The 21,930-nt window shown below is 39.7% G+C and overlaps 1 protein-coding gene across 1 annotated transcript in view; it reads right to left on the bottom strand.

Annotated features, from left to right (window-relative positions):
- PCP4 (Purkinje cell protein 4) overlaps positions 1–21,930 on the bottom strand; it is a 54,820-nt gene that overhangs the window by 12,748 nt on the left and 20,142 nt on the right. The window lies entirely within an intron of this gene.

Here is a 21,930-nt window from a genome sequence, read left to right as displayed (position 1 = left end):
GAACACTCATGCTTTAAGAGATGCTTTTGGGAGTGTATTTGGCAAAATAAGTTTGTCACTCCTCTGTAAACCTAAACGCATTCCATCAGTAGAGCCCCAAAGATGTGATGGATATAAGCCCTAGGCTTCTGGAGCAGCTCCAAAGTAGTTCAGTCACAGTCTGAGGAAAGACCACCATACTCTATTTACCCCGAAACTTCACCTGACAGTAGATCTTACATGGTCCTGCATCAGTTCACGTTGTAACTTCTGCTCCTCCATCTACAAGTGCAACCAGATGTAGTGTTGTAATGATGCAGTCTGGCCAGTAGTCTTACTGAATGTCCTGTATAGTGAAATCCTCTCACTAAAGGCACAGAATTTTCATTTCTTTAACTCCTGAAAGCATTTACCCAGTTGTAGTTTTCCACCATGAAGTAAAGAAATTCTGTTGCAGGAAAGTTCTGGGAAATTTCCACTGTTTTCTTTTGCTTGGGCTGTTATCCTATCAGAATTGTTAGTTTGAGTTTACCAAAATGTCTCCATTGAGAGACAATGTCTCCATTGAGAGACAGGAAACCTGCAGGCTGGTTTCCTTAACTTTCTTAGGAAGAGTTGGGCACCTCAGGAGAATGCACGATAGCACTGAAACAGCAGTAAGAGGAGACAAATGAAGATCCTATGACAATATGGCTCTGAAAGAGGATGAGAAGGAATCCTATGCTAGAGAGTGTTGTCAGTGTATTCCAGGCTGTCTTGCCCAACAGCCATTTGGAAAGCCATGTCGCATGTTGTGCAGCTCATTAGGCTGCACATTTAAAAATTGTATTCTAGATAAAAGCTCTGTCCAATTCCTGAGAAAAATTCATCTAACCTAACTTAGAATCATAGAATCATTTAGGCTGGAAAAGATCCTTAAGATCAAGTCCAACTGTAAAAAACCCCAAACTTTCAAGTGTTTATATCAGAGCTCATCAGCAGCTCACTTCAGAAAGAAATCAATTGAAAAAAAATAGGCACTCCGAGAGTGTAATTCATCTGACCTACTTTAGGCAGATATTTTAGGATAGCATGAATCTCACCCTTGAATCCCCTTCCTATTATATTGGCTAGTTCTCTATTAGCTGTAAAGGAAGCTCAGGGGCACTAGTTCAGACGCAGATATTGATACTTAATCAAATGAATAACATTCCCTGACCCTGAGTGGTGCCTGAGCTACACATTGTAGAATTTCATATGAACACACTTATCTGCTCTTTCATGTGAAATTCTTTGTCATCAAATAAATTATTTAGCCCTTTTGAAAGGTACTACACTGAAACTGTGGCAGCTAAGAAATCTTATTTGCTTCAGGAAGGAAGAAAATAAAATAGAGGCATACCTTCTCACACTGCTCCATCTGTCTGCTTCCATCCCGTTGCTAGCAAGGAAAGAACAGCTCACCTTCAACAGAGGGTCAAAACGAACCTTTGTTCCCTTTGCTTAGATTGCCAGTGAAGCTGCCAGTTGTGCAGCCAATCTGGATCCTCTCAGGTTCCCTCAGGAGCTGACCAAACAGTCTGCATACATTTCTCTTTTTATAGATATACAGTTGAACACACAAAAACCCTATATCAACATCTCTTGCTATCCTTTCAGTTTATTTCCAAGGACAGTGAAATTTTTTTGCATGTCTATGTGTCTGTATGCTCAAAAACCTTTTTTTTTTTAAAGTGCACATCAGCAAGACTTCTTATATTTCCCTAATAAGGGAATACAGTTAACACCACAACATGCAATATCAAATCCTTCACATGAACAAGCAGCCAAATTATAGTCGCTGTGAGAACTATAATTGAATTTGCAAGCTACTGCACACACCAAATCTCTGCTCTGCTATTTAGCTAATAAGGAGCCAGATGATGGCTGCTGCCATTCTGCTGAAGAGTGGAGGTTCTCAAAGGAACTTCGTTGGACCTAGAACGTGTCAAAGGCAGCCATTCCTTGATTGCAGGACTGAAACTACATAAAGGAGAAGAAATAAAATGGGTGAGTCAGATGTCGGAATGTGCTGAAGACAAGTACCTTTTAAAAGGTATTACTAGCTGTGCTTCTCATTGCTGATCCAAGCCAAGGAAGGCCCTCACTGGCATGAGATTAAAGCCTGCGTGAAGTGTACAGAAAACCATAATGACCACCTCCTAGTACAGTTCCCCAATACAAATCCCCTCCCCTTCCTTTCTGGGTCTTGTGTAGCACCTGCAGGTAAGGAGGAGGCAAGCCTACACTGAAATCTTAGCTGATGTGCACTCAATAGAGAATTCTGATTTTGTAAGACAAATATACGCACATGTTCATTAAATGCAAAAGCACACAAGTTACTGCTTCATCATGCATATGGAAGGAATACAAACCTCCCATACATCCTTGTCATCTTCTTCTTTCCCCTCCCCTGCTGTAGAAACTAATGCCAAGGCTAATATTACTATTGGCTCTGAGACAGAACGTGAGTATAGTTCTGCTCTTCCACAAATTTCCTCTCATGGAGTAATAGAAAACACCTTATTGGCACATAGTACAATTTATTGTTTGGCATAAGGGAGTAAAAAATGGCAATGAATAGATTCTCTAAAAGAGTAGGGAATGAAGCCAGAAGGGCAAGGTGTCCTTCTCAGCAGCTTGTTCATTACTTATAGACAGTTACTGTATCGCAAGACTAAAGCCTGGAATTCTAACAAGTCAATATCAAAGCTCTATGTGTATTCTCATCTCTGACTTTAGTGTCAGTATTTTTTGAGTGAGGACTGATGGTATAGAGTAATGTGATTTTCCAAGCCTTTTCAAAGTAGCAGAGACTAATGAGCAAGGTCAGGCACCAAAGGCACTAGACTACTTCAGATCCTGCTTCTACTTTTTTTTTCCCCCTTTTCCTCATCTCATAAAAAAATAAAATTCCAAACATTCTAGGTCCCAAGCACTGACTCTGCAAGATCCTCTTTTGAACTTGATGCTATTTTAGATAAAGGGTGGAGGGGTTGTTCTCCCATAAGAATGTAGTTATATGTTCTGACAAGCATCTGACTCAAATATAGATCTTTACGGCTGGGTTGCAGTGGGCTTATTCTCAGGTGTGTAGCAAGGAGGAGCATCAACCTTTTCATAGCCTATGTATTGATTAATCGCACCTACATTTGTTTTTAAATGTAGATAAAAACAAGCATGGTTTTCCAATCAAGTCCCAGTGAAAGGAGAAGGTAGGCCCATATTCCTAGCTCTTTATCTGTACCAGAAGGTTATGAAGGAAAGTGAAAATGGCCTCATTATCCTGACAGATGGTGCACTTAAACCCACACAGCACACTGAGGACACAAAGAAAGGTTGTATATGCTTGAAGCACAGTACATTTCTTAGCTGCTGATGAAAGTGCTGGCCCACCACCCAAGCTGCCTTTCAGCCCTCAGATCTGTAACAAATTACTTTTACCACCTGGAGCATTCCCTGCCTACTCCTCCTCCTGAAGGGACTATTGTCCCTTTTCTCTCTCCTGTCTTGGTCCAGCAGCACCTCCTTTTGCTCGGCAATCCCACCTAACAGGGTTCACACACAACCACCTCTACTAAAGTACCCTTAGTGCAGTCCCATTCACCCTTACAATATGTATCGCCTCAAGATGAGGGAACAGAAGAGTGAGAGAACAATAATGATCCTTGTGAAACATGTTTCCCTGTATGTCTGTGGCTGGGTTTGTGCCCCTCTCGGTGTCTGCACTGTGCTTTAAAAGACTTTAAATAACAGTGAAACAGAGAAATGGATTTTGGGAGGTAGTCACTATGCATATGCATTGATGAGTTGTTTTTTTGATGGTTGTGATTTTTTAACTAAAAAAATTAGGAGTGGGTGTAAATCCTTTATCTCAAGCACAATTTCCAAAAAGAAAACCCCACACAACTTACAGGTAATGAATTAGGAAGTGCTAGCACAGTACGCCTCAGCAAAGTTCACAAAGAAATTATTTTCTATAAATTCATAGTAAATGTTTTGTGTCCTTGCAGATTCACAAGGTCTTCTTGCAATGCAGAAGGTGGAGTAATTTGTTTTAAATACAAAAAAAATGCAAAAACATTTTAAAACAAAACAAAAACCAAGCTGTATTGATGTGCGGTTGTCTGGAGGAAAAGAAGGGCTCCTATTCATTCTATCTTTGTTTTTACCTCACTAAGTTTTTCACCTGGTGCCTTTTAACAACTGCTATTTGAAAACAATTTTATCAGGAAGGGTGGGCATTGATTTACTTAAGTGCTGCAGTTGCAATTAGAGAGTTATTAAAGCCAGTGCCAGAAAATCTAATTGACATGAAAATCTAACTGAGGCCAGGGAACAAAGGTTTCCCTCCTGCTTCAGTTGTATCTTTATTGCACACATAAAGCTATCTTAAAAGAATATTAAGGTTGCAAATTTGAACATGAAAAAGTTAGTAAACTACAAATTATACGGATACCATAATGCAATTAATTCAGTTAATTTTGCATAGGCAACTTTTATTCCAGAAAACCCTGTTTCAAACTCTTGGCTTTGCAACTTTCATAGTCTTCAGAGCATGTTCTGTTTCCTAGATTTAAAGAAAAAAAAAAAAATATGTTCTGCTACAACATATGGACATCCACATGGTTCCTCAGCATGACTGCTTGGAACTGTTAGGTCCACCACATTGACCTCTTGTTTTAATGAAGTAACTGATAATGGTAGTAGGCTATTGTCTTCTACTTGAATCAGCAGGAAATGAGATGAGTTGTGTATTTTGCCAGCCAGTATTTTGAGTTTCATACAGCTGAGAAGAAAGGAACAATGAGACAATAGAAGGTATATGCTGCAGGCTCAGGAACTTCATGGCTCATTGATGACTTCAATGTGGTGGCTATTTCTGTATAAAATGGCTAGCACCATCTCTTCCCCAGCCTAGATCCTCATCATGGTTCCCAGTAGATCTCAACAATGCTGTTTCTTTATTTGGCTAGTCCTAGTCTCTGAAACTGTACCACTGTAGGGCATTCCCCTAACATCAGAACTCCACTTCAGTGCATTCCCACACTAGCTGGCTCCTGGCCTTTCACACTTTTTGCATCCCCATTCATATTCCTCCCTCCTAGTCTCAGTTTCTATTCAAAAGTATCAAATCTTCCCTAATACTCAGGGGCTCTAGTTTCCTGATGAGACTTTACTAAACTATATCATTCCTTCTTTTCACCTCCCTGCTCCAGTTTCTGTGACCATCTGGGTCCAAGGAAAGAGCTATACTTCCTCCTAAGCGTCTGTGGCATCTTGGGAACATAGAAGGGGCAACACCATGCTCTTGGTTTCAGTTCCTGGACAAAGTGTAGCTTACAGAAGCACATAGTGGCAATTAAGGAAAACTATAATTTCCTTAAGCCCTGCAAAGACAATGTCAGTTTAGTTATTTTAGTGCTTACTATTTGGCTCAGTGATGTTGAGTTTTCATTATAAAAAATAATTAACTGCTTCACTGAACACATGCAAACATAAGACTTGTCTTCCTAAACATTTATAACTCAGCCAGTTTTGAAGATAGAAAAGTCACATTCCAGATGGCAAATCTTACATTTCTGTTCAAAATGACAACGAAATGACAAAGACTCAAAACAGTAAAAAAAAAAAAAGGCCACCAGAAATTGTCTTTAATTGCGAGATGTGCTAGCATTTTGTTCAAGCCTCATTTTTGGCAACAACTGGAATGACTTTGCTGAACCCTTCCAAAATAATTCTGCTTGAGGCAAGCAATCAGTGTGACGAATTTCAGCCTAAGTAATTGGATTTTGGCAAGGGAGCTTTTAAACAGTAGAGTTCAGCAGCTCTGTTAATTGGCCTTGCCACTAGTCTAGATTATAATAAACAAAATAAGTGTATATAATATGAATAAAAATCTAAACTAAATGAAATAAAAGTAATGGATAGCTGGAAAATCTTTAAAAGAGGTCAAAAACAGAGTGTGAATTTCCTGTGCTAGTGTTTTGAGAGTTACCAATGATTTCTTGAAGTTTTAACCTCAGAAAAAAATAAAATAGTTGAGTCACTTACAATGATTATATGGAAGACAAAAATTAATCAAAGCTCTCCCTTATATATTCTGTGTTTGAGGATTTCTCTATCACTTAACTCTGGTACTCATTTAAAACTTCTCTTAAAAACGTTTTCCCTTGTGTGAATTTAATCTTTGACAGGCACTTTTAAAGTTCTGTTTGGATTTACAGACATGTCAGATTGTTAATAAAGCCGATACGAACCAGCATCTTAGCTGACACGTCTGACCAACCTCAGATCATTACTCCAGCCCATGTTTTCTTATCTATATAGATTCATATTTCCTTCCCCTCTTTCTGAGGATTACAAGCCCCATGAGCTTACAAGGTTAGCATGCAGAAGGACTAAACATTTAATGCATTTCCTCTGCATCAGAAAACACAAGCTAGGTTAGTGCAAAGAAGGATTTAAATCAGGACTTAAATCCCTAATACTGCAAGTGTTGACATACGCAGAATGCACAGTATATAACACTGGAGAACTAGTCCCCATTGCACCAAAATCCACCTCCATTTCTTCACTGCTCAAATTTTAGACATGAATGTAAACAGAAATGAAATTTTTTTTTCTTCTCTTTTGGTCAGGAAACCCAATATTTACTTCTTCCTTCTTTCCCAAGCTAATAAGGCAAGTAGAACAATTAAAAGCGTTCTTGTTTCCAATCCCACTATTTTAGAGACTGCCTTGTCTCTTTTTTAAATGTGGTGCTGCTCTTCCAGATGTTTCTTTGCACTCTATTCACCTGGCCCTTCCTTAAATCTAGTCTAGGAAAGAGTAAATGTTTTGTAAAGACTGGAGAGAAATTGAGACTTTGGGTTAAGGTCAGCCACTACTCCAAATTAGAGCATTAGTCAGTAACCTTCTTTTGGTGAATGTATATTTTTTACTAAAGATCCAGACTTGAACTTTGCCTGGGAAAATAAGAAGAGGGAAAGTTAGGCAGTTAGAGGGAGAAGTAGCACTTGACCTAGCTCTGCTCAAGAGACATTAAATTCTCTGGGGGAGGAGAAAGAATGAGGAGTGAGACAGAAACATAGCATGAGGGAGACAGAAAGCAAGTCAGAGAAGAAACTGCTTATGGAAAAGATGAAGGGAAAAATGTCAGTTTTTATAAAGATGGGAACAAAGTAAGGAAAAACTAACTTGGCCCATCACATCTGCCTGGCAGAGAGGACCAGAGCTTGGAGTATCCTTAGAGCATCCTTAGAGCATTCCACTGGCTCATGTTCTTCATCCTGCTCTCAGGGGCACACTCACTTGTTGCCTGTGAGAATAAGAAGTTTCATTGGCAGAAAGTTATCTACTTATACAAGACAATGGCTGGTTAAAGACTTCAGTATAGTGAATGACTCTTGGGTCTTGCAAAAACCAGCAGAAAATCACTGCCAGAATAGCTATGGCAATTTACACCAACTGAGGATTTGAGTCTGTTTTCTGCTGCTTACCTCAATCTGTGCAACCTCTTCTGACTAGCAATAGCCAGAATAACTTACTTTTTTTTAAAACCAAATCAGACTTTTGACTTTCTCCTGAAACAAGCCACTGGGAAGGTGAAACAATTTTTTGAACTGCCTGAACTGAAATTCTACATTGCTTTTTGTTTTGTTTTCTGGCATGCTCGGTCAAGCTTATCAACTGTTTTGTCACATTCAGACAGCATCACTTACAACAACAAAAGGTATCCCTGACACTGGAAGAGGAGGCTGGCAGCTCTAGGCTGGATAACTCACTATCTCAGCAATTATACCAAAATGTTAAGCTGTGATGAACAAAAGGGGAAGCTGTACTCAGCCTCTTGCTGCCAGGCCAGAAATCTCGAACACATAGCAGAATAGAAGCTCTGTCTCCGTTCAGGTTAATTAGATGCTAGTTTCTGTTCTGCAAGTTCAGTCAAGAGATTTGCCCCTAAATATGCCTTGTGGTACTACATAATCCTGGAGAAAACTACTTACAGGCATAGAAAATTACCGTGATGTCCTAAGAGTTGGGTGCAGCTTGAAACTATGGTCAGATTTATAGCACTTACAAAACCTTTCCATGCCAAGTTTCAAGAAAATTTGAATCTATTTATACTTTGCAGAGGAAAAAAAATAACTTCAGTGATCTTGCATAGTACCCGCTACAAAAATAATGGCAGTTGTGGGTATGCTTACATTTAGGTTCATTAAAACCTGAAACTTTGAGCTTGTAACTCACACTCCATTTGGTTCTAACAGATGTATGGAGGAGAAACTAGAAAGCAGCACTAGTATCCTTTGATGCAGCTTTCTTCATTGATCTTCTTACAGCATCTTCTACTGTAAAAAAAAAAAAGAACTAATAAAAGAAAGAAATATTCTAATTCCAACTTATTCTGGACCTCAGCCAGTCCACCATGTAACACAGAAAATGCTAGTGTTAGCAGCAGTAATCTTCTTAACATTATGAATAAAGACTAAAAATCTACACTAATTCTACTGCATCTGAGAGCAGTCTCTGTATTGCATTGTTCACAAGGTCTGCCTGTGGCATGGGTGGAATGGAGGTAATAGACAAAAATTAGTTTCTTTTTTATGTTCTTCCATAATGGAATGGGTTTTAGCTGAGAGACCTCCAGACAACTCCATCTTATGACTCAGTATCTTGCTTTTTATTTATGTGGTCCCTCATTTAAAAAACATAAATACTTAAACAACAGTTGTAACACTTTTCTCTGGTGTAGGGCCACAGTTTCAAAGAGGTCGAACAGTCAGTGCAGAATAGGTGCATCAGACCTTCAATACATGGGCAGAACAGCTCCAAGTCTTGCACCATGGGGCATATGACATGGGCCTGTCTGCCAGCGTGCTAAGCATGCTTATGGATCCTGTCCAGACTTGTTTCCACTAGAGTCTAATAGAGCTATTTCTTTCTCTTGAATTTGACAGAGAAAGGAGCTTAAGCCAAAGGCTTAATTTTGTCTGAGATGAGACAAAGTGGTGCTGATGGATAGGATGATGACTCATGACTGATTGGCACATCCTCTGTCTGTGCCCTCCACTGACAGTGTCTATCACCCATTGATAAAAAGGTGCAAAACCACATGTCTTTCATTCTTCTTACCTTCTTTGCTGAAAAAAAAAAAAAAAAAAAGCCAGGAAAGCCTTTATCCAGCTTCTCCTAGCCAGCACATGTCTTGGCCTCCTAGAGGCAGACCTCAAGAAACAGAGTTTAGTTACAAATAGATTCATTATAAAGGTCACCAAGAAATTTTTGCTAGTGAAAAATACAGCTGTCTGCTTTATGAACAAAATCATTAGATGAGTTCATAATACACCTATGCTTTGCATTTTCTGCTAGTAATTAGTCTGCTGGCTGCTAGACCAAGAGGTGTTGCTTCAGGATGCCAAACAGCCTTGAATTCAGCTGCCTCAGCTCTGTTTATAACCTCCCCATGTGGGTTCTGGCCCCTGATTATTTGAGGTTAAAATAGCGGTATCTGATTCTCATCTGTGCTGTATGAACAGCTATCTGTATCAGCCAGGATGGGGGTATACGCATTCCCATCATATCCCAAGATGGGGCCCAAATATAAATGGAGGTCTAGTATTACATATGTATCCACATCTTTTCTCTAAGGTACCACATCTGATAACCCACATTCAACTCTGAAATCAGTCTAAGCACAGAAGAATAAATATATCTTCAAGCTTTATTAATTTCTCCCTTCTCATCCTTCTGTTTAGCTGCACCACATCTGCCAGAGAATCGAGCCCAGAATTTTCTCCATAGCTACTTCTTGCTTCCTGTCAGAAACTTGGGTCAGAAACTCTGCAGTGTCCATAGGGATCTCAACCCCAAATTCTTAAGGTGTTACCAATTCTAGCAAGAATGAAATTATTTTATGAACTTAAGATAGAAAATTATTGGTAAAAATCATTTACATACAGTAGTGTAGCGTTGTTTAGCTGGACAAAACATGGCCTATACAAAGCAGGCATAATGAACAGAACAAGCCCTTAAACCCTTAAAAAAAAAATCTACAAAAGTAAAGGAAAGGACTGCTCAAGGCTAATCTAATCTACATAATACCAAAGCTACAATGCACTGGAAGTTAACTCACTACCACTGTGCAATAAAACTGAAGATGTTCAGTTGAAGGATTCAAATACAACATGTAGGACAGAAAGTTGTTGCAACACATTCTCAGAAAGTGGAAATAACTTGGAATAAAAAGGTCACTAGCAATCCAGAAGTCTAACTCTGAGCTGCCTATCAGTATGAGACCTGTAACTTAGATTAGAAACTGCGGAGCCAGGATAGATACTCTTGGATTAGTAGACACATAATGAATTCCAAAATCCTACAATAATGTATTGTTTTTCTGGCTATTACCTTGGATTTTAATTAGTTTGTGCTAATGAATACATTTGTACCTGTCCATTTTTTATTGGCAGCTTTTAGAGGAGCTAGTAAATTGGTCACTGCAGAGTGCCAGTATTTCACTAAAACCTAAAAAGATAATTAATGCTTTCCCCACCTAGAGTCAACCAGTAGTCTCAGGGGTTCTTAGGTATAAATTAGAATGAAAGATGAGGTACTCAAAATACAGTTAGAGTACTCATTCATCAACTGAGATGAAATAATGTTACTGAGAGACCCTAGAGAAGTGCTGAGATCTGAGTTCCAGTCTCTGGACTACTCATATCTTTCAGGAGCTGCCAGAGCACCCTGCCCTGTTTTCCACTGTGACTCTTGAAATGCCTTTTCTGTATCCAGTGCTATCTGAGTTTCTTCTTTTCTTGAGAATTCCTCCTTCAAAAAAAATATGTATTTTTCTCAGTCCTTCCTATTTGTAATCCACTGTAGTCTGGGGAAAAAAAAAACAAACGAACCAATACCATGTGTGCTTGACCAGAGCAAACGCTTTCATCAGATCCAACATCTTAGCTAACAAAAGACCTCAAGCCAGGAAACACTTGATGCCATAGAAAATGGCTGGAGAGCTGACATGAGGTGGCCAGGATCAGACATCTAAATAAGGATGGATTTGCTTGAAGTGGGGAGAAATTAAATGCACAGGTCCAAAACTAACATTCTGGAAAATCCTGTTGAGCATCCACTTAACTCCAGATATCTACAGCCTCTATAGGAGTTTCACATTAGTATTATCCACAAATTCCTCATCTTTGATAGAGCTGAGCAAATCAGATGCCATTTTATATTTAAATCAGATTGGGATCTACAAATACCAGGGTCTCCAGAGAAGCTCATTCTGATACATGTCATGTCACAAAATACGTTTCTCTCATGTTGACAATAAGTGGAGCTTTAGATCTCATGCACACATACACCAATACAGCCAGGCAAGAGGAATTTCACCTCTAACCTACAGAAAGGGACAGTTTATGATTATTAATCCTAACAGCTCCTGTTCGGCACAGGAACCCAAGATACATGGCTTATGTTCCACTTTGAAACACCCTTCTCTTGGATTGTACAGGGAACCTAGGCACTTTACATAAGGTCCCAAAATCCACTCTGAGCACCAAGACTGAAGGTGCTGTGTTGTGTTGGTTCATATAGGAGCATCTAATTACTCTTTGCAGTCTTAACTGCTCTTTGTTCTGGTCACTAGTTCAGTTAAGGACCAAATTTTAATCATGTTTAACACTCCCACTGTTCTAAATTCTGATGCCTGCTTACACAAGGGAGCCTGATAACACCAAATTACAAGCTAATTTTGGAGCATCAAGTTAAGTGCATTAAGACAGCTGCATGCCATAAATTAAAATCTTAAAAACCTTCAGAGAAAAATGATTAATCATTTACCAAATTACTAACAGACTAGGAACTTGCAAGTGGAAAAGCATTTTCATTTCATTTACAAAAATCAAGTCTTCTGGAAAAGAAAAATAACAGAATAAAACAAAAGCCTATCATATGAAGTAAGACAGTACGTACAACCAAAAAGAAAAGTGATATTTCTGCAGCAGTAAATCCTGATAACCACTGTTGTGCATTGATTGTGTTCCTCTTTCATTTTTCACTTCCACTACATTAAAAAGCATGCTGCTGAGCTACAGTCACCTCTTGTAGCCTTTTAATCATCTGTTGTTAGAGTACAACATGTAGAACATGTAGAAATAGATCTGCAATTCATGCAAGTCAGTCCAGCTCCATGGACTTCCAGTGTAAGTATGCTAGCTTACATATGCCATTGACCCTAGCCCTGATACAGCCCCAAACCATCCTTGATGACATACAGACAGATTAATTTCAGAGGTAACATTATTGGTTTCACTAGGGTTATCTACGGACTGGCTTGACCAAAGTCCTTCATTTGAGTTCTGACCAGCAGCAAAGCAGAACTAAATGTTCCTCTTCTCAGAGTATTGATGACAGCATGGTTTCAAATAGTGCACATTTGTGGAATCAAACTAGTGCATGTCAGCTACATGCGAGTCATGGAAATAAGTTTAATTCTCCCTAGTGCATAGTCAGGTAGCACACTGATAATTACAGACTGATTTCCAAAAGAAATATGGCACTTGTCAACGGCATAATTTCAGTTCTGCCTTTCCTCATTAACACCTGATAGGGACTCAGAATATTTATGAGTCATCTAAAAGGCAAAAACCACCAGCATCACCAAAGCTTAATTTTTTTTTTTTAATTTACAATTTACTTTTTTTACTAATGACCAAGCCTGATCTTTACAGATCAGCTTCTCAGAAAGGATTAGGGCTCCTACCACCTTTCAGGTGCTCAAACACCCATTGAATCAGGCACCACCTACATGCCAGGATCCCAATGCTGCAAAAAGCTGGATCCAGGTTACATTGTCATTGTGAAAGGACATAGAAACTGAAACAAAAATCATACTCAACAGGGAAGTAGCAGCTGTCAGCTAAGGGCAGAAACTAGGAGTCAGAAAGGCCAAACCCAGAGAGTAACAGGCCACAGTCAAATATCAAAAAAACAAGGATGAAGGAGAACATAAAGATCCTTATGGGTATCCTGAAGAGGCTTGGGTCTTGGACTTAAGTTTTATAGACTACATTCTTTCAGGCAATTTCACTGCTCCTCCATGCTCTCATTGAACCTGGTTTGCCTGACAACACAGTAACCTTCTGTAGGTGGGGTGGGGAGGGTGCATCATGTAACACAACACACCCGTGATCCTCTCAACTACTGAAACTAGTTTGCAAGTGAGCATAATCCATGATGATTTCCTTGGGTTGCTTCAAATTTCAATACTGCAGAAATGCTGCATCTCTACTAATTTCTATGTCCTGCAAAGAAGCTGACTGCATGATTGACCATCAGTAAGTGTATATATTTATATATGTGTTAATTTCTCACATTTTTAGAAGTGCAGCTGAATTTTTGGGTGCACTCAGTTTGAAAGCATCACATGTAACCAGGCACACAAGTTTCCCAAGTGGTATCCAGGCACTGTGTACGAAACATATTCTATAAATTAATCAAGTTATCCTCATAGCAAGCTGGAAAGAAAGAGATGGACAGGCAAAATTTGTTATTATCTCTATTTTTAAATACTTGGAAGACACTCAGTTACTGTGGTGGTGAGGACCATATAAGTACCTAGACAGATGCATTTGTAGCAGGAGTGTCAAGTGTGTGGGTTTTTCCATCTCAAAGGTGACAGCTAGCTGAGACCTTTTTCTCTAAGGGAAATAAAACAAATATAGTTTGAAATAATTTCATATTTTAACTACTTGAAAAGTGAGTTTAAAAAGCTGAAATCTTACTTCTATGGTTGTGCTGTTCTGCTTTGTTTTTTCCCTGTGAGACTGATTTAATTTGCTCTCCTGGTACCCTTTAATCAGATAGGAAACTATCCTTTTCCTTTCCAGTGGAGTTCCAGAGAGGAAAAAGCCCAAAACAGCATGCAATAAAAAACTGCATGATTAACACTATATACTAACAACACACAGACATGTTTCATATGCCTATGCTATATTCTTCGTGTTAGTAGATGGACTCATTTAGTAGCCACAAGAATAGGTGTAAGTGATATACAAAATGAAAACTTACAAGGAATTCTAAAGACAGGACATTGGTCAGACTACAGGAGCAGTGCTGGCTCTTCTAATTGAAGAAACTTTCAATACAATGCTTTTTTTTAAAGATACTTCTGCCTAAACATTTAAAAATGAAAGCTTCTCATTACCAGATGAAGCACAGTAGTAATGCACAGTATCAAATTCAACTTGTCAGATAACAGAAAAATAAGAACAGCATCTGCTCTCTTAAGTATTATTTAATTTCTCCGTTACTTTGAAGTCCACCAGAGGATCCTCTCAAGGAAACCACATGGCTACTGCATGTGTAGGCAGGTGTGGAGGCAGGTGAAGTTTCAATAAAGTGTCTGGGTAAACTTTATGTGTAGCTGTCCCCAAGAAAGTGCCTGAAGTGAAACTCAGCAGGTAAGTTCGTCTGCAGTGTTTTTTTGCCATGTGTACCTATGCCTTGAAGTTGGATTCATGTGGAACTATTTACCTTTAATTTTTATCCTGACTCTGATCTGAAACATTCTCAGCTACAGATCATGGTGTTGAGTTCACACAAGATTTTTACACCTTCCTCTGAGTCTGAACAATCTTATGTAACTATGCTGAGGGTTCAAACACTTTTGTATTTAGGCTTTGTGAAGGTGTTACATTATTCAACGGTTGCATATACATTTAGGAACATTGCTGAGACACAGACTTCATATTTTAAGAGACAGAGGATGAAGTACAGTAAACAATTACCAACTCATTTACTAAATCCCCACTAGTACCAGCTAGATGGTATGAGAAAGAACAGAATTTGGCTCTGAACATAGATTGAAATAATTTTAAAAGAAACTGTCTGGGAGATCATATTCCACCACTTCAAAGGGACAAGAGCATTTTATCAGAATTCCATAGTGAAGAGAGACAAGAGGGCAAGGTAATCTTCCTCCCAATAACTCAGCCTAATGCTCAGGAAAACTCAGTATTAATTTGTTCCATATAGTACTCCCCATTCTAACTTCTGATTAGCGCTATGAGGGTGAAACACCAGAGAGAATCAGGCTGAAAGGGTAGAGTTTTTGTGAGGGTTTTTGTTGGGTTGGTTTTTTTCACATTGATTCAGTAGTTGCTTGCAAGACATATTTCATATTTTTGCCACACCAGCAATGTTCTGTGGGAAAGACACAGATTTCAGCACAAGGCATTGCAAAGCTCCAGCTCAGTCATTGTCCTTCACCATGACTAAAGAAGTTGACCTTTAGACCTGGGCAGACAGAGCAAACCATGTTCCATGAGATCCTTTGAATATTTATGCAAGTTAGATTTTTGAAAAGGGAGGGAATGCATGAGGCTTTTTTCCACAAGTTTATTTGTAGGGCTGTTCCCAAAACCAGTATGTTTTTACTTAGTCATTGGAGTACATTAATGGAAAATTAATTTTGAGTACTTAAAAAGATATTTATACTAGGCAATACTACAGTAATTATCCTGGCCTCTAGCCAGGAATTAAAGCTCTCTTAAGCTAAGCCTGTTGCATAGATAGCTATGAAGATGATTATTCACTCTGTGACCTGGCAAGATTCTTTATTCCTGAGTGCAGTCTGCACAGAGTGCAGAATTTACCGAATTCCTTGAGTAGATGACATGGGTCAGACTACTGATTAGACTGCAAGATGCATATCCCTCTACCAGGAAAGCTTACTAGAGAGATATCTCTATTCTATCATGCATGGTTGTTTACAATTTTTTATAATTACTGTTAATATTTTCTAGAAGCATTCAGATTTAAGTGAGTTTAGATGACTCCATTTTAGATGTAAAAGATAAGAATTTACTTTATTAAATTTTCTATTTCTTTATCCTTATGTAGGAGCATCCCATGGTGTGCTGTATGGAGAGGAGGACATGCAAAGTATTAATTCATTTATAGTTTTCTGACCACTCCCAAAGCAGAGGTCATACACTGACAAGACAAATGCTTGAGAATGAATAGAAACTGGAGAGAAGGGCTTCACTTTTTCAGTACAACTGACCATCTTGTCATAACAGTGTAGGCCTAATCCACCATGACAATAATATTAAGTTCATGCAAAATCTACTCTTTTTCATTTCACTCAGACCCCAGAAGATACAGAATTCACACGAAAACATGTATTTTGTTATTATAAATATACATATTACTGAATGATAAATCTGATATTCCAGGAAAATTAACAAATATCAATGAATAATCACATGCCTTACATACTTTCAGAAGGAAAGAGTGAGCTCTATCAATAGGAAAAAGTTATTCTAAATCTGAAGATAGAAATAATCTGTTCTGATGCAATTATCTCCCTGTCAACTGTGCTAGACTGTAAAGAGTATATTGTATGATATTAGCTTGCAAATTACATAGCAAAAATATGCAGGGTAATGTGAAACAGAATGAGAAGTGACAAGTGTTAACCTACAAAAGAACTTTGTGATATTGCAAAGGTAGTAAGAATAGTAAGGTAGGAACATTCTGTTTTCATTTAGGATGCATTTGCAGACATGATAGGCCAGATTAATCAACTCAAGTCAGTAAAAGGGAAAAATATAGCTTCTTACCCCACACTGGCTTTATTAGACAAAGGCAGATTCATATAGGTGGGGGTGCATAGGGATACCACTATCTTCCCTTTGGCTTTTCTACCATAGAAAACAGCATTATGTAATAGAGTTTACAAGTTAAGTTTATAATTGTATATACAAGTATGTCTTGGCTTTCAGATAGACTGAGGTCCTTCAAGACCCAATGAGGCTGTGGCAGCTACAGCTACATATAAGAATTTTTATACAGGTGCTTCTATATGCATAGTATTACTGCTAATTATTAGAGTGGTCCTTTGACCAGTTTTCACCCAGAAAAACTAGTTTATGCAATTTACTCCTAATATTTTTGTTCTTCCACCTCTGACAACAGAATGAAATTACACAGACTTCCCTGATAGCAATATCGTATGCTTTGTATGGAAAAGCTACTCAGCATTATACAGTGCCTACTGAAGTTATCAGGAGATCTTCCATTGACTTCACTAGCCAGATACACCATGAGAGTACATTGTAATGCAATAATCACTCTTCCTTCAGAAGACATGAATCACCATCTGATTTTGATCATAACCTGTAAAGGGAAAAACTTGTTTAAAAGGTCAAGATAGACAAATGTCATCTAGGGCTTGACCAGCATCCAGTGAGGTCATTAAAGGTTAAGAGTAAAACTCAGTGTGAGTAAAAGTGAGTCCAACATGAGTGATTATTCAGTATTTATAATTCTGATACAGCTTCAAGAACTACCAAGCTTGTTGCTACATAAAACCCAAGATAAGGTGGTATATAGTATATGAAATACAGTGGAGAGGAATCCTGTCTGCTAATGACAAGTGCTCCAAAACAGAAAAGGCAGCTTTGTCACTCACACCTTACCACGTAGAAGTCTGGAAGACTATTCAAGAAAGGAGTTGAGAGAAGATAACTGCTGATTAATTAAAGTCCCATGTAGGTACAACAGTCCATTCATCAAGCACAACAACCAGTACAGTTTGTGTATGGGATTTTCTTCTCCTGTTATCACAAACTCTTGTACTGTGGCATATCACTGCTCCACACTACTGGCTTTTCTGAAGCTCAGTAGAAATACAGACTGAGCCTGCATTTTGTACGTGACAAAATCCTCCACTAGAAAAGTAGTTAGATAAGAGGGACTACTGCTGCAGTGGTAAGAACTAAATGCAACTCAGGATATAACGCTCTCCAACAACAGTCAAACAAGAACATGCATTCATAACCATCTAATAAGTATCACTACTATAAAAGGAATCTTGAGAGATTTAATTTCCCTGAATGCTTTACAGTGACAGCATTGCCATGTGTCTCCAAAAAAGGGAGAATGCGGTTTGCCATAGTCATTAGCTTTATTTCCTTCAGTTTTGAGCCAGCCTGGAGATGGGCCCAAAATTAATTTTCTACCAACAAAAATTGAGCTACAGTAGTATCTCCACTGTGAGAGTCAAAAACCCTGAAAACAGTTGAGCATCTTTGTCATTAGATCTAGTTTCCAGCAGCTTTTCCTGATCTTGAAATCAGGAGCAAGGACAGGGATCAGACTAGTTTGCCTTTGCAAACATTTTCATAGCATAATTTTTTTCTTGGTTTTTTTTTTTTCCTCTTTTTTTTTTTTAAAATGAAAGATGTTTTGGCTTCTCCTCGCTCCTCCTTTTCAAAAAGAGGAAAAGTTTTCTTTTGACAGGGAAACAAACACATGAAGAGGCTGACAACAGCCACAATGAAAATTTAAGACACCATGGAGTTGAAGATCCATCGGGCAGCGAGGAAACTACATGGCAAGCTCTCTGCCCTGGACTTCAGGAGGGCAGACTTCAGCCTCTTCAGGGACCTGATGGGCCAAGTGCCATGGGAGGTGGCCCTGGAGGGAAGAGGGACCCAGGAAAGTTGGTCCACATTCAAGGAGCACCTCCTCCAAGCTCAGCAGAGGTGCATCCCGATGAAAAACAAGTCAGGCAAAAACAGGAGGCCTGAGTGGATGAGCAAGGAGCTCCTGGACCAACTGAAAGTGAAGAAGAAAGCCTATAGAGGGTGGAAGCTGAGACAGGTAGCCTGGGAGAACCACAAAGAGGCTGTGCGAGTGGCCAGGGATTGGGTGAGGAAGGCTAAAGCCCTGACAGAACTGAATCTGGCCAGGGATATAAAATGCAACAAGAAAAGCTTCTATAGGTATGTAGGGGACAAAAAGTCCAAGGAGAATGTAGGCCCCCTCCAGAAGGAAACTGGTGTTCTTGTTACCTGGGACATAGAAAAGGCTGAGGTACTCAATGACTTTTTTGCCTCAGTCTTCACCAGTAAGGGCTCTTGTCTCACCACCCAAGCTGTGGAAGGTGCAAGCAGGGACTGCGAGGATGAAGAACCACCCACTGTACTCAAAGAGCAGGTTTGGGAACATCTGAGGAACCTGAAGGTGCACAAGTCCATGGGACCTGATGAGATCCATCCGTGTGTCCTGAGGGAACTGGCAGATGAAGTTGCCAAGCCACTGGCCATCATATTTGAGAAATCATGGCGGTCTGGTGAGGTCCTGATGACTGGAAGAGAGGGAACATAACCCCCATTTTTAAAAAGGGGAACAAGGAGGACCCAGGCAACTACAGGCCAGTCAGCCTCACCTCTGTGCCTGGCAAGGTCATGGAGCAGATTCTCCTGGAAACCATGCTAAGGCACATGGAAAGCAAGGAGGTGGTTGGTGACGGCCAACATGGCTTCACCAAGGGCAGATTGTGCCTGACCAATTTGGTGGCCTTCTATGACAGGGTGACAGCATCAGTGGACAAGGGACAAGCAGATATCATCTACCTGGACTTGTGCAAAGCTTTTGACACTGTCCCACACAACATCTCTCTCTCTAAACTAGAGAGACATGGGTTTGATGGATGGACCACTTGGTGGATAAGGAGTTGGCTGGATGGCCGCACTCAGAGAGTGGTAGTCAACAGCTCGATGTCCAGGTGGAGACTGGTCACGAGTGGTGTCCCTCAGGGGTCCGTGTTGGGCCCAGCCCTGTTCAACATCTTTGTCGGCGACATGGACAGTGGGATAGAGTGCACCCTCAGCAAGTTCACTGATGACACCAAGCTGTGTGGTGCCATCGACACGCTGGAAGGGAGGGACCTTGACAGGCTGGAGAGGTGGGCCCGTGCCAACCTCATGAAGTTCAACCAGGCCAAGTGCAAGGTCCTGCACCTGGGTCATGGCAATCCCAGGCACAAATACAGGCTGGGCAGGGAATGGATTGAGAGCAGCCCTGAGGAGAAGGACTTGGGAGTGCTGGTGGACGAGAAGCTCAACATGAGCAGGCAATGTGCTCTTGCAGCCCAGAAGACCAACTGCATCCTAGGCTGCATCAAGAGGAGCGTGGCCAGCAGGTCGAGGGAGGTGATTCTCCCCCTCTACTCTGCCCTGGTGAGACCCCACCTGGAGTACTGTGTCCAGTTCTGGAGCCCCCACCATAAGAAGGACATGGACCAGTTGGAGAAGGTCCAGAGGAGGGCCACAAAGATGATCAGAGGGCTGGAGCACCTCTCTTATGAGGACAGGTTGAGAGAGTTGGGGCTGTTCAGCCTGGAGAAGAGGCTCTGGGGAGACCTTATAGCAGCTTTCCAGTACCTAAAGGGGGCCTACAAGAAAAATGGGGAGAGGCTGTTCAGCAGGGCCTGTTGTGATAGAACGAGGGGTAATGGTTTTAAAATAGAGGGAGGTAGATTTCGACTGGATATTAGGAAAACATTTTTTACAATGCGAGTTGTAGAACACTGGCACAGGTTGTCCAGAGAGGTGTTGGAAGCCCCATCCCTGGAAATGTTCAAGGCCAGGCTGGATGAGGCTCTGAGCAACATGATCTATAGTTGGAGATGTCCCTGCTCCTTGCAGGGGGGTTGGACTAGGTGACCTTTGAAGGTCCTTTCCAACTCTAACCATTCTATGATTCTGACTTACTGCACACTTCTGGCCAGAGGATCCATATTGTGTGATGTAACAGAGGAGTTACATTGTGTATGTAGGTTTATAGCACACGCCAATATTCAGAGGAATAAATCACTTCTGCTTGACTTCTAACTACATAAAGCTGATAAGGACAAAGAGCTATGCATTTCTGCTTCTTTGATTCAGAATCCAGTCTCAAGTTCAAAGCTCTGATTCTGCTTTATTTTAAGGAAAGTATGTGGAATGCAGAGATTAGAGGACTCTACTCCATCTCCTCTGCTGCTCCTCTATTTTACATAAGTGACTTTTTTTATTTTAAAAAATAGGTATTTATTAATCTAAGATTAACTGCACATCCATCTGCTTATATTATACCTAAAACTATGCTACAACTAGAATAACATATATTTCTGAATTAATGATGCAGCCCTTTCTCACTCAAAATTCCCTTTGAGAAAAAAAGAATTTGCTTTTTAAAAGGCTGCAGGATCAATAAATCTAAGCTAAACATGAGAACAGGACAATTTCATTTGTGAAGAAATTCAAGGCACATGAGCTCAGTTCATAATGTGCTCAGGGAGAAACATGCTTCCCATACTGCCCGAATGGCTGACAATTTTGCTTGCTTTCCTTTCCCGTTAACTTGAGAATGCAAGCATTGCTGTCAGGGTACGTTTCTTCCCACTAGTTCAAGACACTATAACAAGACAAAAATATTTATTTCCTTTTTCCACTCTAATTTATGTATTATAATATTGGGAACATTGTCTATGAATTTCATTTACTGTAGCAATATGCAAACAGCCCTTATGGGAAAGTCACCTCTCTGTAATAAGAAAATTAAGCATAGAGAAATCTCAATGTTTTAGGATGTGTTGCCTCAAAGGGTCCAAAAATTCTGTTCAGACCAACATGTAAAGAACAAAAAGCATATCCAAAACAACTGCTCGAATATCTCATTGTAAACTGGCTTTCCAGAGAAATGACATATTCTTCCTGCTTTTCAGTAGATGGGATGGACTACAATAACATTATTTTCATTATAACTGGATGAGCAATAGCAGCAAACAGAATATTTATGTAGTTTAATCATTGTGCCATTCATTAGTATCTACAAATTGATGCTGCCTCATATTCAGCTGGGTATATAAAGTTGATCAAAATTTTTTCCTTTGAAAAACATTTCTGATAACTGGATTTCAATCAAGTGATCACTTGTGTATAAAGGATTTCTTCCTCCTGTAGGAAATAAAATGAGATTTCAGCTAAAACAATTGCTGTTTTCACTGAAAAGCAACTTAACTTTCTTTGGGAAAAGAAAATCAACATTTTCCAACTGGAATTGTTTGTGCCACTTAAGGGGCAGAAGTTGGTT

This window comes from Chlamydotis macqueenii, chromosome 1, assembly GCF_036417535.1.
Source record: "Chlamydotis macqueenii isolate bChlMac1 chromosome 1, bChlMac1.mat, whole genome shotgun sequence".
Lineage (NCBI taxonomy): Eukaryota > Metazoa > Chordata > Aves > Otidiformes > Otididae > Chlamydotis > Chlamydotis macqueenii.
Note: the sequence above shows the minus strand (reverse complement) of the source record. Positions and strands in the feature narration are given on the sequence as shown.